The sequence below is a fragment of the Cupressus sempervirens genome, chromosome 2, assembly GCF_028749045.1.
Source record: "Cupressus sempervirens isolate cs-2001-9-10 chromosome 2, ASM2874904v1, whole genome shotgun sequence".
In the NCBI taxonomy this organism is placed as follows: domain Eukaryota; kingdom Viridiplantae; phylum Streptophyta; class Pinopsida; order Cupressales; family Cupressaceae; genus Cupressus; species Cupressus sempervirens.
Window position 1 is genome coordinate 215,937,572 of NC_143119.1, and position 17,703 is coordinate 215,955,274.

Here is a 17,703-nt window from a genome sequence, read left to right on the forward strand (position 1 = left end):
TCATTATACAATTTAATCTTTCATATTATTATTTTGTGTGCTTTATTGATTATTACAATAGCATTTGGGTGCTTTTCCAATATTTCTATTAGAAGAGTAGAGCACATAACAATTTGCTTGATGCATTGATGTCCTCTTTTCTTATTTTAGGAATTTCAACCATCAACATCAGGAATTGGGCCATTTTTTAGTATCACCCTTAACTCTACAAGTACAAAAAAAAATTCAGGCTATACACTTCCTTCAGTCAATGTAAAAGAAGAATCATTTGCAGAGCCTCTGATAGGTCAAGTCAATACTCCAAGCACAAGCTTTAGTTGGTATAAAAGTGACAAAGCTGGAGGCAAATCCAAAGATAGTTCAAGTCAATCCTTGTTGACACCAGAAAAGAAAAAAAGTAACAATCTTTGTTCCAAGAATAAGAGACTTTGCATGGAGAATGGTGATGCATTTGAATTGAAGTTGGCATGGGAAGAAGCTCAGGATTTGCTTCATCCTGCTCCAAAAGTTGTACCTAGCATTGTCATGATTGAAGGGCATGAGTTTGAAGAATATGAGGTATGGAGGCTTAGCTAGGATGGGTTTTAAATTTCAGTAAACATAGGACGATAAATTGTATGGACACTCTTGTCAGATCGTTTTATAAATTACTTCAAAATTATTCAATAGAAATAAGTAGAGTTGACTTACTTAGATTCCTTAACATTTCAAACATGTAAATATTTGATTTCAAACGCCCTTGCAATTGCTAAATCTTAAAATCCAAATATAAGCCAATGAAAAAGCTACGAATTCATCTAATGGGGCATCCCTTCTGTGTGAAATCATAATTTTAATCTACCTCTATATTTCTTATTTTCTACCTAATATAGGTGCAACTTTTAAATATAGAGTAATGAGCTGCAACTGCAAGTATTGATCAATGCTTTTATAATAATTTTGAGACTGGAATAAGATGTTTTTATTTAAATTATCAATTCTATTGCGTAGTTTTGATTTAGAATAACTAAGACTCCTGATAATAGCAATGATTTGAGCATAGGAGAACTTGGTATATGCCTGGTATGTACATTAGTGTATAGGAGAACTTGGTGCTTGTTTTGGGAAATCCTTTATAGAAACACATTCTCCTGATTTGTCAATGTTTTCTTTATGTCTAAGATCATCTGCCACATTTCAAGTTTCAAGCACCAAGATCATTCTGACCCCTAACTGTGGCCGACCAGAATATTTTATTCAGGAATATATCAAATGTATTTTTAGGAAGTTGGCTTGGCATGAGACGTAGTGCAGAGAGAATTTTCTAATTTTGTCCTCTCAATCTATGAATTCTTTTATTTGTTGTAAAGCCAATGTAATTTTGTCCTTGAATCTCCAATGTGCCCCTGATGAGCATGGGATGCTCGTGCATCACAAAGAACTTACGAGCTCTTCAATCTTGAAAGGTTTCTTTTCAAGATGAAATTTTCCATCTTCAATTTTACCCATGTCAAGCACATCATTCAATATCTAAATCATGCAAGATGATAAAGCATCCATCATCTAGCCAATACCCAGCACTCTTATTAAAAGGTACTCTTATTTCATGAAAACTGAAATTTAAAAATTGCTTAATGCGATCTATCTTCTGTGGGTGTTTGGCCTTGTTTTTTTGAAAAGTTTGAATTGCTACACTCTCTTTCAATCTACATTTTGAAAGAGACTCTTCTTGATGCAGAGATACTTCACACAACCTCCAAAAAACTATTTCCATGACAAGGAGCAACTTATAACTTAAGTGAATCTACAAATTGGAGACTTCCCACATGCTAGCTTCTATGCACAGTTCTGAAAACTCAAGCCTATTAATGACCAAACATATTCCAAATTTTCCTTGTATTATCATTATATGGGTTTATCATAAACACAATCCTATCTTTACCCTACTGTCAAATTTGGATAGTGACTCTATGCATAAATCTTTGTTGCAGAACTTTACTTTGCACATTCTGATATATTAAAATTCAATAGCAACTTTATAAACTTACCTTGGAGATTCCTATACTTCTTCAATTTAATTCCCTATTCATTCTTGGAGGACCTTCACAACAACTTCTATATTGAGGAGAAACTCAACACGTAGAAAATTTAAGGCAATTAAAAATAACTCATTCATCTTGTACGTTGGCAAATAGTTTGTCACCGAGCTCCTGCATCCTATTCAAAGATACATCAATCTGCATGCTCAAAAACAAATCTTTTTCATCAAACCCTCAAACAATGTCTTTCAGTTCCATGTAGAAAAATCTAACCATTATCCATTTGGTCAATCTGCACAAACTCGACACTAATGATATCTAGCCCCGAAACTTGGATTATCTTTTCCAATATGGAAATCTAAGGCAATTAGTTATCTCGACCCTTGATTGAACTTTGGAGTACAATCTCCTTCAACATGCATTTTTGTTTGTAACAACACCATGATTTGACTGCATTTAACTATGTATTTTTTGATCTTGAAATGAGATGAACATGATTGTGTAGATGACTTGATTATTTATAAATTTGCTAGATTTGATACACACTCTTTGTTGGATTGCAGGAGGCAAAATGGTTTCAAGCAATCTGAGATTGGTCCAATGGAAAGTCAATTGAAGGAAGAAAAATAAAGTGGAATTCCTTGTGTGGTGGTGGGATCTACAGCTCGGACTCTTAGTTAATCAGTTTTTATTGACTTTCCTGTCAAAAAATTCAGATTTTAGGTAGAGAATCTGTAATCTCAAACATAAATTTGAGTGTTATAAAAAATAGTTGTGGAAAGAGTAACTTCAACAATTAGAATCATTTATAGCTTTCTTCATTCGTTCTGGTTAATATAGTTGATGAGGATATAACCTCTTTTTGTGGTTAATGAGGGGATGCATATGCATGTTATTTATTGTGATAGGTAGAGAGCATTTTCTTTGCTCTTTTTTGTAGTGGAGAATGAACCATTTACTAAAATTCTAGTGGTAGATTTTCATTCCTGGCCTTGGCATGTTCATGAGAAGAAGATTCAAATTGGTCTTGCTCCAGCTGCTATAGTTAGGATACACAAACAAACAAATGATACCTTGAAGCCTCAAAATGGTCTATCTATATATCCTCTTTGGACCATAGGTAATTGGCCCACTAGAATAGATCCAATTGGATTTCCAGTTACATTAACTGCAACCAAGGATAGAGAAGCAATGATTAAACTAGTAATTGCAACACCATCCTAAGAAACACAATAAACATATTCAAAGGTTAATTCATTTAATATTCTCACAAAGATTCAGGCTATTATAATAATGATTGGTTGATGTATCAAAAATAATCTCTTAGTCAGAAACTCTTAGAACAAAGCAAGGAACCATTATTTTATTTCTAATCTCATTGTGGCATTCTTTTCTGACTGATCTAATACCTCCATCATTATTGCCACATTGAAACTAGTTCTTTTCCAACTAATCTAACGTCCCTGTGGCTTTGAATATGTTAGGAATTCTCATCTACTCTCAACAAGTATTTGAAGGATGTATGAATTTGATGTAATCATCTAAATATCTGTTCTTTATATTGATTCTTATACCCTTGTGTGTATGCCAACTATATTAATCAACATGAAGGGATCTTGCAGATCAATTTGGTAATATGTCAGAGATTCAACTCTCTTTAAGCAATATTTAATAATGTTCCTGATTTTTGTCACTGCTATGAATAGTATTGTTCTATCTATGGTTGATAGAATACCTCCTTTAGTTGGTGGTTGTTTGATCTTCGATAGTGAATATTCTTCTTAATATAATTGCTAGATATATTCAAATGTCTATAATCTAATCCTATACAAGTGTTGTGCCTTATCTTCTTCTCTGTCTTTGTCAACAGTTGACTTTGATTGCTATTGATTTATTTTCTTTTAATTTTGTCATGATTTCTCCTCTTGTCGAAACATATCTTGGAATCTATGACCTTTTTCTGTACTTCTTCCTTGTGTAAATATTCAACAGTTAAAGTCAAATGGCTAATTGTTAAAATACACAAATCTAATGAATAAAGGGGGACCGAGGTCTAATCTCATATCCTCTCCAAAATGAGATTGAGAAGCTTTATATCTAGTCAATATGGAATGATGAGTCATGTTCCACATTGATAAGTAGGAGATATTTTCCATAGCAAGTCAAATTTTGATATTGCTATCATGATTTAACTCATGAAGCACAGGTCAATGAGTTTGACTAAAAAAAAATTACACAGTTAAATTCTGAAGATAGGGTTAATGATGTAACTGCATTTCATGTTTCAAATCAACTAAAATTTATTTCAGAATGAGAGAGAAACTCAGATTTGAGAGTAGCTTTAGAAGAGAAGCATTCTCACACACACGTGCACTTTTCTTCACCAATTAAACCCATTCCTCTTTTTGGGATAACAAGATACAGTCTTCCGCCATCTCCGCCTATGTCTTTTAGTGATGAGGAGGATATTTTTAGCTCTTTAGAGTGCAAGACTTCAATAAATGATGCAGGACCTCTGTCACCTTCTCATTTGCCACAAGATATTAAGCATTTTATGTGTGGTGGAAAGAAAACATCTCAATTTATAGATTCAGTAAGGGCTAGAAAGCTTGATGATGAATCTAGAAGCTCCACAGATCATGCAAAGGACTGCACACGGTCATCTGGAAGGATAGCTTTGCATATCAATGAGGAAGTGAAGAAGCTACATGTATTAAGTCGCCATTCAGAAGAGAGTGAGCATCCACTTGACTATACTGACCATCCAAGTCCTAAAAAATATGGTGCAAGTGACAGTGAACAAGTAGGCTGCATGTAAATTTACATGATGGAAGAGAGCTTCTTGAGTTTTGATAGCCATTGCAAGCATCCCAGGTCACTTCATGAAAATGTTAGAAAAATGTATAGATCATTACATGTACCAATTCCTCAACCCCTTTTGTCATTATTGGACCTTACAAATATCACCAAGCGACCTAAAATCTAAAACTCTCAAAGTTAATCAGATGAAAATAAATCACTGTGGCTTCTCATTCATACTCCTTTCTTGTTCATTTGCTAGATAAAAATTGGAGTCTAGATTAAGATAGTAGCATTTCATTCTATTATTCATTATTATAATGATTTTTTAAATTACCTCATTCTATGTACTATGATAATTATATTTTCTTATCAAGAAGGTATTCGTGACACTCAATTGCTTCAGCTCAGTGGGGCTGGCTATATACTAGTTGAAACATTATGTGACACACAGCTACAACAAGAAGTCTACTATTGCTAGCTAGACACAACTATTGTTGTAATTGTCAATGACCACAGCTGCAAAGGATCAGTTACGTATTTATGTTTGGTCTCCTTTTGTGTTCTCTAAAATGTTGTCTGTTATGAGCAAAGTAATTCTCTTCAATCTTATCTAAATACTTAGCTATTTTTTGGCATGGAAATAAGAAGCTTACTTTGTCTGGCTGAAAAAATTCCTTATCAATCACCTTTATGATGGAAAATCTTTATAAAAGTTTTAGTACAGAAGCAAAAGAGGAGCCATTCAAAGTTGGGCTTCTTAATTCATGTTGCTTTTGTAGTGCACAATTCATATCATCTGTGCTTTATGCATTTGATTATTTAACAACAACTGATCCTAATCATGTGCCATGCACATCATTACTTAAAAGGAACCAATCTGAATACTTGTAATTGACAACTTCCCCAATTAAATGCATTTTAACACAATTGCAATGCAATAATTTGGGGATAGATTTTGTCTAAATTCTAGCTAATTGGAAATGCATAGATTGCTAATGATTTGTATGATACTTTGTCTAATACAAGTTGGTTGATGTTCAATCCTGTACATTCTTATGTTTTTTGATTTCCCAAAATAAAGCATGTTCCCCATCTTAATCAGGATCATTGAAATGGTTAGTCCTGCTACACAATTGAGGTCAAAACTTGAAATATTTATACAAATATTCTTGAAATTGAATTTGACATTACTAGATCCAAAGTAGCTTTTGTTCCATGAGAAAAGTTTTACTTCCCTCATGTTTATGATCTAAAATTTGAATATTCTCATTCAAATGATGAATTGGCAATACAATCTAGGGTGATACTTCATCATGTATATTCTCATTAATCATGTATCATTATATTCTATCTGTTTATTTTTAGCTTCAATTTAATACCTTTTTTTCTCTCTCTGAAGCTCTTTTTTTCTTGCCTGTAAAAAGACGGTCTTGTAATTTTTAAACGTAAAGAATTAGTTTCTGGCTAGATTGTTATTCATGATCTTTGCCTTTCCACTAGTCTATTGGCAGTTGCTTTGCTAACGTGCTGCTTCAGTGCTTGATATACACAAAAACTCTTGTAGCCTATCTACTCCATGGATCGCATTCTCAAAAATGTATGTTATCATTTCTCAGTAGATTTATCCTTAGACACAGGCATTGCAATATTAGTTGTGGCTTGCAAAAACAATAACCTATACTATTTGTTGGGTCTGCTCAGGTCAGAAGAAAGACGGGTGCTTCATGTGTGAGGTTGAGTTTCTTGTCTTGAGGGTGAGAGGAGGAGATGGTGCCTTATCACCAATTAGAATACTTTCTAGAATTAAAAACATTGGCAATCACCTTGGATATGGAAAACAAGAAGATGCTCATGAGTTTTTAAGGTAACATGAATTGCAAAGTGCTTAGAGTCTTTCAATTTTTAAATCATACCGACATATATCAAGATAGAAATGCTCATAGAAAGGAGTATTTAAGGATATGCTACAAATTATGTGCACACAAAAATTAATCTCCATTGATGTGCTTAAACATACTTACATGGCACACGCATGCATGCTCGCGTGTGCACACACACACACATAGATTGATATATTATTTTTCTTTTCCCTTTTAGATTTGTAGTTGATACTATGCAGTTGATATGCCTTGGTGAGCTGACTAAAAGAGTCAACTCATTGAGGTGACTAGGTGGGAGTGACTTGGTGAGCTTACCTGGAGAGTTGACCTAGGGGATGGGCTTGGTGAGAAAACTTAAAGAGTTGACTTGGTGAGAGCACTTGAATTGTTGGCTTGGCGAGCAGACTTGGGGACTTGGTGGGACATGTGGGCAAGCCAACTTGGTGGGCTGGCTTGGTGAGCCGACCTTAAAAAGTCAACTTTGTGAGTGTACTCAAACAATCAACTTGGTGACATGACTTGGTGGGCTTGGCTAGCCGACCTGGCATGCATACTTGAACAGTAGACTTGGTGAGCTGACTTAAAGAGTCAACTTGTTGAGGTGACTTGGTGGGGGGTGACTTGGTAGGCTAACCTAGAGAGTTGACCTAGGGGGAAAACTTGGTGAGTGAACTTAAAGAGTTGACTTCGTGAGCGTACTTGAATTTTCAGCTTGGCGAGCTGACTATGGGATTCAGCCTGGCAAGCTAATATGGTGAGTCAACTTAAAGTGGTGACTTGGTGGTGCAAGTTGGTGAACTGACTTATCGAGGCCACTTGGTGAGGCGACTTAGCAAAGCAACTTGGTGAGCCAACCTACTAAGTGTACTTAAAGACTGACCTTGATGAGGCACTTTGGTTGGGTGACTTGATGAGAAAACTTAAAGTGTCAACTTGGCATGCCGACCAAGTGAGTTTACATGGTGAGGGAGCTTAGAGAAGCAACTCTATGCGGCAAGGTGGTAAAACCACTAGGTGAGTCAACTTTGTGAGCTGACTTAATGAGCCAACTCGTTGAGGTGACTGGGTGGGGGTGACTTGGTGAGCTAACCTGGAGAGTTGGCCTAGGGGGCAGACTTGGTGAGCATACTTCAATTGTCAGCTTGGCGAGCTGACTTGGGGAGTCGGCCTGGCGATCTAACATGGTGAGTGGGCTTAAAGTGGCAACTTGGTGGGGCAAGTTGGCGAGCTGACTTAGCGAGGCCACTTAGAGACGTCACATGGCGAGCTGACTTGGTGAGCAAGCTAGATGAGCGGACCTAAAGATTGACCTTGATGAGGCACTTTGGTGGGTGACTTGATGACTGAACTCAAAGAGTCAACTTGGCGAGCATACTTGCACTAGTGCATTTGGGTTCATTTTTCGACCTTCATTGATCAAATTTTTGACCAAATTTGACCAACCCATTGGTCAAATTTTTTTTGGTCAAAATTTTGACCAACTCACTGGTACATGATTTGTCTCAATAATATAACTAATTATATATTTTTCATATTAATTATTGTCAGTGTTTTTTAGGCATTCTATAAAACAGTTCACATGCCTTGCATATGATATGACATTTTGCATGCATCCTGCACTCTCTCTCTCATCTGGCTAATGATGGATTATGTAGAGTGATCTGAAACCATGATGCTAAAAAACACACAATCAAATCCAAGATGAACTTGCACTACAAATGGATTGTGGAAATCTGATATTGGTAAAATTGCATGCATGTCTACCAGGATAATCACAACTTAAACATATATTTGTCCTCATAGACATGCATGCAAAATTAACAATATCAGATTTCCACAATCCATTTGTAATGCAAGTTCGTTTTGGATTTGACTGTGTGTGTTTTTTAGCATCATGGTTTCAGATCACTCTCCGTAATCCATCATCAGCCAGATGAGAGAGTTCAGGATGCATGCAAAATGTCATATCATATGCAAGGCATGTGACTATTTTATAGAATGCCTAAAAAAAAATTTACACCTACCTGTTGGTAGAAATTTTGACCTTCATTGGTCGAAATTTCTACCTTTATTGGTCGAAAGTTTTGACCTTCATTGGTCAAAATTTCTACCTTTATTGGCCAAATTTTTTTTCCATCATTGGTCGAAATTTCTACCTTTATTGGTTGAAATTTCCCAAAAATTTTGACCTTCATTGGTTGAAATTTCTACCTTTATTGCTCGAATTTTTTTCCATCATTGGTCAAAATTTCTACCTTTATTGGTCGAAATTTTCTGCCTTCATTGGTCAAAATTTTGACCAATTCATGGCAGAACTTCCAACATGTCTATAGAGGGTTTTCGACCAATATGTTGGTCAAAATTTTGACCAAAAAAATTCCGACTAATGGGTTGGTCGAATTTGGTCGAAGTTTGGTCAAAAATTGGGTCAAAATTTTGACCAATAATGGTTGAAAAATGGTGTCAAATGTACTAGTGTTTGTAGGGTGCAAGATAGTGGAATAGGGGAGTATGCTCTTTACTACTTGGAAGTGATGCCCAAGTGTAAATTAGAAACCTAGAAGCCTCTAAAAGATAGTATCTGAGCGAGGCAAGAAAGTTAGTGGTTCTCCTGTAGGAGTCCTTTTCTATGAAGGGATGATGATTTCCTTTTAGGGAATCAAAATCTTGAGGAAGGATGAATTGGGATTGATTAAGCTAACTCGGTGATTAACATGTCTTGTGTGTTTCGGCAAGGTGATAAGGTAGAGGAGTATGATCTTTCCCCTTGAGGGAAATTAGAAACTTGGACCGTTGGATCTGAACCACTAGTCCGAGGCAACCCTTAGAGGGCCTACTGGAGTGATCCAACCTCTAGGAGTGACCCAAGTGAGCACACTCCTTTCATTGGAGATTCTAACTCACTATAATAAAGAAGATTTGTAGAGAAAAAGACTCCAAAGCCATATTAGTTCCCTCTTCTTCATTCTAATATCGCATATCAAGAAGAGGCCCTATCTATTGCAATGGCCAGCGTCGGTCCTAGTCTTTCTAGTCAAGTGTGTGCACTTTCAAATGTTGGTGTGGGCAGCTATTCTTAACTTCACTTGTGAAGCCACGGGGGATTAATATGAATGGAAGCCAAGTAAAAACTTCTTAGTTAGTTGCTACCCGATTCACCTCCAAAAGGGGGCATAATCTTTGTGCAAGGAGGGGGAAGAATCTCTAGACTGTAGAACTCACCATAGGCATGTACCTAGATGGTGGAAGGTGGTATACATGCTTGACCCTTGCCACAAGGGTGTTCATTCAGCATATATGTTATTGATCCCTTAGAATACACCAAAAACATGGGCACCCTCTAGTGGTGTGACACAACTGTGTGAGGTGTGCACATGCACATAAGTTGTGGGACAAAGGTTTTTCCTTCTCTACCATTTTTGGTTTTAGGGATAAAGTGTGTTTTTTATTGAGTCTTTAAACTTGTCCAAACCTATTAAACAAATGGAAGGTCAAGACTCCCATCTCCCTCCGAGTTGCTTTGTCCTCGATTGGATTGTTTGCAACTACTACTTGCTTCTCACGTCTATCTAAAAATAAAATGTCTCTTTGAAAATACAATGCTATCTAAAACTTGAAAACCATCTTGCTACCTATCTAAAATTTGTCAAAACAACCAACAATCTGTCTAGAACTATCTAAAACTTGCAAAATCTCTTCAAAATTATGTCTCAGTTGTTAGTATGGTCCCTATTTCGTGCCTAGTTTGCAAAATGTTGTGCAAATACCTTTTTGGTTAGCACTTCTTTGTATGGCCCAATCTAGGTCTTTGTGTAGCCTTGTGCAAATCTCTGCATGAGATCTTGCCTATTTATGTCAGAACTTGGTCCTTTTGTCCATTTGTCAACTCCTCGCGCATCTCTTTGCAAGTCCTCGTATGTGGTCCAAATTTTTTGTTTTAAATTTTTTCCTGGTTCTTTGTGTTCTCTCAAGTGGTTCCCAAAGAATCTTCACAAGGGATCTTGTCCTCAAAACTATCAAATTGTTCTACCAAAGCTATTTGTGCTCTAAGTCTGGTCTGTACCTACAACATTTTACCACTTTTCTTTTTGCAAATAGTATCAAATAGTGGCTTCTTGCTTAGCTAACAACTTGTGACCTACACACAAACTAGTCTCATCTCTTGTCTATCTTGTCCTTGTTCTTTTGTGCTTGTCATAATTTGTGTTACAATAGTCATAATCTATGACTATTCTAGCCATTACTTAGACAAATCATACCTTAGTATACAACATGTTTATCTTGCTTTTTGAGACTACATTCTAGTGTGGTCCTTGTCTAGGACTATGGCAACAAGAAGCAAAATTGTGTTTTATCCTCTTAGACTTAGATGAGGTAGAGCTAGGGGTCATAATCACAATAGAGGTCACTTTTTAGTTCATACATGGTCTATCTCTAATTTATCTAGTGAGGAATCTTCATGATCTCCTTCTCCAGTCAGATCACCTCTTAGAGGATGTTCTCTATAAACTTACAACAAACCAAGAATCCCTTGTAACAAGAGGATCTTGAAACTAGAAAAGGTCACACATCTCCAAACAATACAGCTAAATTCTTATTCAGTCAACTTTTTCAACCAAAACATATTGAAACTTGTCACATTCCTATAATGGCTGATCATGGAACTAAACATGGAGAACATATTAGAGACCAATATCAACATAGGAATGAATGACATAAGAAACCTCTCTTTACTGATGAGAATGAAGAAGGGGTAGAAATACTCCCTAAACATGTCAAAAAATGTCGTAAGGACAAAAACTTCCAAAAGTTCATGGAAATCTTGCTTAACAAAGAGAAAGAGAAATACTTTCTCAAACTTGCCCAAGAGGGAGCCAAGATACCTCATCACTTTGACATTGAAACTATCATTACAACTAAAGAGGAAACAAAAACTTCCAAATTACAAAAATAACTGAAGATCATGTAGGAATAGTTAGCCCAAATGATGCATGAGAAAGACAAACCTACAAAAATGTACACCTTAGATGCTCTTTGTCCATTTCCTTTTGAAAAGAGTATAGACATACCTCCTTTTCCAAAAGGAGTTGAGTTACCTATGTGTGATAAATACTTTGGAACTACCAATCCATAAGATCATTTGTGTGAATTTGGTGCCTTGTTTTGTTGGAAATATTATGAAAGGCTAAGTTACTAAGAGGGAGGGGTGAATTAGTAACTTATCAACATTTGATCTTCAATTACCAATTAATCCTTCATATGAATTTTGATCTAGTTGCATGCATGAGAAACTGAAAACATGAAAGCATACACAACACTTTAACATAGAAGATTTGGTGACCCAAAAAAATTCCAAATAGAAAGTAAAACTAGGGTGGGAATGATACCCACAAGCTTTAGTACTGCAGTATAAAGTTGGTCGATTAAGGCTTACAATGATCACTTCTAATGACCTACCCTGTTAGGAGAAATAAGGACTGCTAGGTCCACCTTGTTAAAGAATTTATAAACATACAATGAAGTATACACTCAGTAAAGAGATTTACACAAGACTATTAGGTCTACCTTGTTAAAGGATTTGACTAATCCACCTGTTAGGATGAAGCAGTAGCTGATCTATGATCTGCAACTAGATTTTCTGAATGAGATTCCTCTGAGTGTATAAATCAACTTGTTGTGATAGATGAATCTTTATTGCTCCTTATACTGTTGTAGCCTTTGTAATTCTCTCCTTTGTTCTTTTTTTATTACATTCCTGCCATTTTTATTACAATTACACTTTGGATGTGATACAAAACATTACATATATACCAATCCAATTACAAAATTACAAAGTCAGGCACAATACAAGTTTGCACAAATATTACGAAGTTAGCTCAAACTACAGGAACTTGAGTTCTAAAGACTAAATTGGTGAGATTTTGATACTCGACATCCACTAACAATGCTCGACATCATCATGCACTCAGTAGACATAGAAGCTCAGTCCATACTGATCACTTCCAAGTAATCTTGAACTTGGTTTGCACTAGTGACTCGATGAATATTGTGAAATTTGACATATAAACTAAATCACTTGATTCATACTACATAACTCAATCAATGCTCTCACTACAAGCTCGATATAAACTGAATCATTTGGTTGGCACATCAACATTAGATTCACATCACATCAACTATGAACTCAGTAAGCACTGCTCAACTCAGTTTGCACTGGTAAACTCGACATATACTAAGATGCTCAGTTTACACTGTTGATCATTATCATAGTAGTAATTTCTCAGCACAAATTGAAATCTATCCAAAGGACTCGATAGCAACTATATAACTCGATAACAACTGAAGTGCTTGGTTAACATTGTTAACTATATAATAAGCTCGGTAGATACTTATAATCTTAATAAGTGTATGTCACTAATAACAAACTTGACTGTAATGTTAACAATCTCCCCCTTTGGCATTAGTGACAAAAACACTTATCAGTCAAAACTAAATTCAAAGGAGTTCCTTTATACCTTTGTCTATCACCTTATGTTTCCAACTTGATAGAGTATATTGTTTTTGAGATTTTATTTATTTTTAATTGGTTTTGTAAGAGATATTTTTGTACATGATAATGCTCTTCCATAATATAATATACATTATACTATACATCTAATATGTGCATCTAAATACATCTTCTCTCCTTTATACAATATACATTTTCTTTACAATCTTTCAATCTTCTCCCCCTTTCTCCTTACAACTTCTTACATCTTCTCCCCCTTTTTGACATTAATGCCAAAGATTTATACTATATATTTACATAGTAATGCCAAAATGTGACAAGAAATCTGAATGTACCTTAAGGATAAGCACCAAAGCCTTGTCCCAATTCTCTTGCAAGACTTTGCATGTGTGCAATGCAACCTACGCTTCTGCTAATAATTCAATCATATGGTCTGTAATGGAGAAGTTATTGTCATGGATGAGCATTTTTTAGTGTGCAATGTGCTTCTATAGTGCATTCATGTTTGGGAGAATCATGTTCTTAATATCTATCAATGTAGATCTGAATCTTGCCTCTTCTCTAAGCAATTCATCTTGCATATCTGTTAGAAATTTGATCTTATTGAAGTGGGTAGAGCTTGAACTCAGGTCAAGCTGCAACTGTTGCACACTTTCCTTACGATCCCTATCAATTTTAGACAATTTGTCTTTTATTTCCTTTGTAATATTTTTAATATCACATAATTTACCAAAAATTAAAGATACACTAATGCATGAGGTCTCTAGAGAGCCTAAAACAATAGATAGTTCTACTTGGTGAGTGGTAATTTTTTGAGCAATAAGCTCTAAAACTTTATTCTCAAAAATTTTCTTGTCTTTCTATAATAATTTGTCCTATCCATCTAAATCTTCATTATATGTGTGGACTGCCTCTTCTAATTGATACAAAATTGGTTGAGAAGTATCAACCTCTATGCCTAGAGCCTCTACTAGAATATTCTTAGCATCCTCAATCATTTTGAACTCTTTGTTTCTTTCCTCTCTAAGCCTTTGTTGCTTGGCTTTCTTTTGAAGTATTTCTCCAAAGGTTTGCATTTGATCAGGATTGAGATTGGAAATATCCCAATTAGGAATCACAATCTCCTCATCAAGATCTATGTCCTCTTCCTTTTCTTTGTCTTTACCCAAAAAAATTTTGCTCAGTTGGGGCTTGGTCTCAACTGTCTTTGCACTTGTTGCTTGTGTACTAGGAATGGAAATAATTTTTGAAATGGTAGGACTTGTTGCAAAAATGGATTCTGCACTCACTAAAATACTACTAGTAGAAATACCTGATGTATCCAAGACTGATATAGAGGGAAGAGTTTTCAGCTCGGTAGATGAAGTGTTTGACACTTTAGTCAATGTGGTGTTGAGTTGGATAGGTGCAAAGATTGATTGAGTGCTTGTGCTTCTAGTGCTAGTCACAATCAATCCTGTTGAGGCCATCTCTGGGCTTGATGTTATCAATATTTTTCTAGGAGAATGAGAAAGTGAGGCTATGATCACTGCAACAATCTTTATTGGGCTAGTCTCCTCTATATCTTGTGCATCTTCCTCAGTAGCTTCCTACCCTTATTCCTCTTCATCATCTACATTATCAAAATGAGTCAGCTATTCATCATCTTTCTCTTCATCTTTCTCCTCTTGATCATCATCATCATCATTTCAACTAACAAAAAAATCACTTGGCTTGTGAAGAAGATATACATTCTCCCATGTGTTTGTAGCATTCTTCACAACATGCTCAATTTCTTTCAATAATACTAGACAAGTGTTGAATCTCAAGATTAATTTTTCTTCAAAAATTCCTTGACCTCCTTGTCAAGTAAGCTCGACATAAGTTTCCTTAGGGTTTTCTCATATATACCTTTTTCATTTTTCATGGAAAATTCCCATCTTGGCTTTATCTTGTCCATCAAAACACTAGGAATCGGAAGTGCAAGCTGATCAGGCGAGTATTTCCACTTACCCATCTTGGTTATGACCAAGTCTTCAATTTTATTTTTCTCTTCTTTAGTCTTTATTTCATATTTTAGTTCTTTGAAATTTGTAATGCCAGAGCCTAATTCCAAATCTTTTAATTTGTCTTGGAAGGTGGGCGAAGGTTTTCTAAAAATTATGTCTCCTCCTTCCTTGTCTCCTTTCTTCCTTGATGCCCTTCTTGTGAATATAGCAGTGGATGTCTTGGTAGGTTTGGTAATGATTACCTTACCCTTCTTCTTTAGTGGCTCTTCTTCCTCTAACTTTTCTTCATCCTCTACTTCTTCATCTTCACCTTTGCCTTTGGTTAATAGGAGAGGGGTGTTGGTTTTCAACTTGGCAATTCTCCTTTTTCCTTTGTTGACCACCTAAGGTAGCTTAATCTCAAGTTCTACCTTGGCCTTTGCCTCATCATATGTACCAAAATATATTGCTTTGGGATCAATTGGATCATTAATCAATGCCTCAATTATATCTTTTTTTTCATCAATATTGACCTCATATCCAAGAGGTTTTGCCCACACAATTCTTGGCCTAACTGACTGAATATATACCTTGTCATTATCAACCATGAAACAAATATCATCCTTGTAATCCTCAACTAATTTCCTTGGGATATTGAATCTATTATTCATTTTCTCCTTAAATGCATCAAAATAGTTGTCCATAATACTTGTATAATTTTCTCCCATTTCAGCAATGTACTCATTAATCTGATAAAGGACTAGCACATCTTTTCTCCAAACAATAGTACCTTTTGATGGGAAAAATTTTTGAACATAGAAAAATAAAAATGTTAAGAGTGAACCAGACTTACATGGATTTTTCTTTGAGGTCCTTATACTCTCTGTGTTCTAGTTGAATTGGTTCAACAATAACTCGGCAAGGTCAAGAAAAAGGTTATTCTTGACCACCTTGTAAGCCAAGTCCACAGCTTCACATGACACACTATTCAACCTACTAGAGCTATATATTTTGTGTGCAATGATGTGAATGCCAAACTTCAGCTACATGTCAATCACACTGCTTATTTTCATTTCCCTTCCATCCCATTCAACAAGGGTTTTCCTTCTCTAGTTCAACCTGACTTGGGGTTTCAGTCATTTTGGCTATTATTAATTTGGGGAGACTAATGATCCTGTGGATCATCTTCTTTGTGATCAAAATTAGTTGCTCCAACCACAACTGACCATTATGCACATGACTAAGATGTATCTTATCCATTTAATTTGGAAATCTCGTGGCATGATAGGAATATGTGTTAAACCTTTCACTTCCAAATGTTGGTAATCCGACTTCAACACGCCATTAAAACATATCTTTTCTAGGGTTTCATCCATTTCTAGAGTACCAATATCCTAAATTGTACATTTAAAATGACAAATGGATGTCATTGATCAAGAGTACCTTTGGTGGAATCTGAGATTGCGCTCCACTTGGATCTAGGGTTTCCACAACGGTAGGAGTTAACTTGAAATTTGACACCTTCCATTCCACACCTCGAATCAACATATCTGAACATTTCTTGGCTTTTCTTTTGGTGGCTACCATCTTTGCTTAGTAGGGTTTGAAAACAATTCAATAATTCACAGAAATCGCTTGAATGCTCAAAAATTTCTCTGCTCAAATAGCTCTTGAAAATTCATGGCGAGAAATGACTTCATTTTCACCCTTTTTATCAAAATTCACCATAAATACTTGGTACAAATGTTTGTTCAAGTTGATAGACTGTCATTCACTTCTCTTGCATTGAATTCTCGATGAAGTCTTTCATGACTCAGTAACCACACGCACAATTTAGTTACTCATGACCTTGCTTGGTAGAGTTTGTGACTCAACCTTGCTCGGTAAGACAGTAACCCAACCTTACTTAGTAGTAATTTCCATCTTTTACTTGATGATCCCCTTTGCACCTTGAATGCTGATTTGGATCTTCCATCCTACTAACTAGAATTAATATTAGATGACTTCTTCAGTATCCTAATTCTAGTTCTCCTTTGAGAGATCAAGTGGCAAAGGTGGAGTCACACAATTCTTGAGTGACTTGTTCATCATAGCTTGGACTTACATTCTCAGAATATTTTGGAACCCATTTTTGTCTCATCTATTTTCTAATGTTATCATCTTTTGCCTTCATTTCATCTTCAATTCTTCTAGTATTCATGTAGTTCTTGGAAAGATGACCAAGTTCAATACAAATAAAACATCTTTTAGTAGTATCTCTTGTCCTTATATGATGCTTTATACAATTCATTCCAATGTGTTCAAATTCTCCACAGTGATGACATCTACACCAAGTGTTATAGTCCCAACCAAATAGAGCTTTCACAATATGTTTTGCTGGATTTAGTACCTTATATTTGCATTTTGATGACGTGTACCCATGTTTGTTACATTTGTGACATTTGCCTTCAAACTTAGGTTTCTCTTTACATTCACTAGCCCTTTGACCATGCTGATTGCAATTGTAACACTTTCCACTAAATTTTGAT